The following is a 1592-nucleotide window of genomic DNA, read 5'->3' as shown; positions in this document are numbered from 1 at the left end:
TTTGGAGCCTGTCCTGGAACTAGCTCTTGTAGACCAGGCTGGTCTCGAACTCACAGAGATCCGCCTGCCTCCCGAGTGCTGGGATTAAAGGCGTGCGCCACCACCGCCCGGCTAGGACCTTCTTTATATGAGACTCTATCCTTCTCTCTTGAAGCTTTCAATATTTCTTTGTTCTGACCATCATACATCATGAGGAAATCTCTTTTCTGATCTTGTCTATCTGGTGTTTGGTATGCCCCTTGTACTTAGATGGGCATCGCTTTCTTTAGATTTGGGGATTTTCCTATGGTTTTAGTGAAAATATTTTCTGTGACTTTGACCTGGATTTATTCTCCTTCTTCTATAAACATAATATTTGTAGGTTTGTTTTTTTCATAGTGTCTTAAAGGTACTACATGGTCTGTTTGATTTTAATTTATTGTTTTATTAGACTAAGTGCTCCAGTTCCTCTACCTGTCTTTAAGTCCTGATGGTTCATCTTCCTGTCCACTGGTGAAGATTTTTGTGGCGGAGTGAGTTGAGACAGGGTTTCTCTGTAGCTTTGGAACCTGTTCTGGCATTTGCTCTGTAGACAAGACTGGCCCCAAACTCAGAGAAATCTACCTATCTCTGACTCCCAAGTGCTGGGATTAAAGGTGTGCACCACCACTGCCTGACTTTCACTGAGCTTTTTATTTCAAGTTTTATTTTGGTTCGTATTTTCTTTAATATTTCAATCTCTTTATTGAATTTTATTTTCATAGCCTAAATTGTCATCCTAGTTTTATATGTTTTTTAAATCATCATTCTGGCTTTTTTTATGTTCTCTTTGTGTTCCTTTGGCATATATAATTGTTCTTTTGATTTCTTTGTTTTAAGTGTCATTCCAGTTGCTTTCATTGGAAATCATTACTATGGGCTTAAAGATTCTGGAGGAGATGCGTTGGCTTGGTTTTTCCTTTCATTGTGTTTTTAGAAGAGGACCTGGGCAGAGTTAGGTTGTTGATCATAGGTCTGGCCTACATTTGTCGAGTGGGTGTTTGTGTCTCTGCATTTAGTTTTGTGAGTTTGACAAAAGAAGAAGGACACTAAAAAGAAATACCATGCTAGTTCAGAATTGAGTATAATAAAGGGTTATTTACTTAGGGGTAGACTCACAGATCACAGTCCTTTGCTCAAATGGGGAGCAGGTAAGGCAGTGATGCGGGTCTTCATTTGGGCAGCACTAGGGTCCTGGCACTAGGACATGAATATGACTTATGGAGGCAGTAAGGACTCAGTTCAGGCCCTCAGAGGGTGATGTCAAGGGGGAGTGAGTGACTCCGCACAGATACCCTGATGGCAGAGAGAGTGAGCAGAAGGAGTGAGGTATGGGGGCCTTTAACTCGACAGGTGCTTGAGGGAGGTTCAAGTGGGCCCAGAGCAGAAGAAATATGAGTTGGAAGTGGGATGTCGGGGACCTCTTATCTGTCTAGCCTGAGTGAACATGCTCCTAAACTTGTATGTTGAGCCATGTCTCAAGGACTTCCTCCTAGGACATATTCCCTTAGCCCTCAGCTATGGAAGCTCAGGAACATTAGCAGACTTAGTTAAGATGACATCAAACAGCCGGG

Source organism: Microtus ochrogaster, chromosome 16 (genome assembly GCF_000317375.1).
Source record: "Microtus ochrogaster isolate Prairie Vole_2 chromosome 16, MicOch1.0, whole genome shotgun sequence".
NCBI lineage: Eukaryota > Metazoa > Chordata > Mammalia > Rodentia > Cricetidae > Microtus > Microtus ochrogaster.
This window is presented reverse-complemented; position numbering follows the sequence as displayed.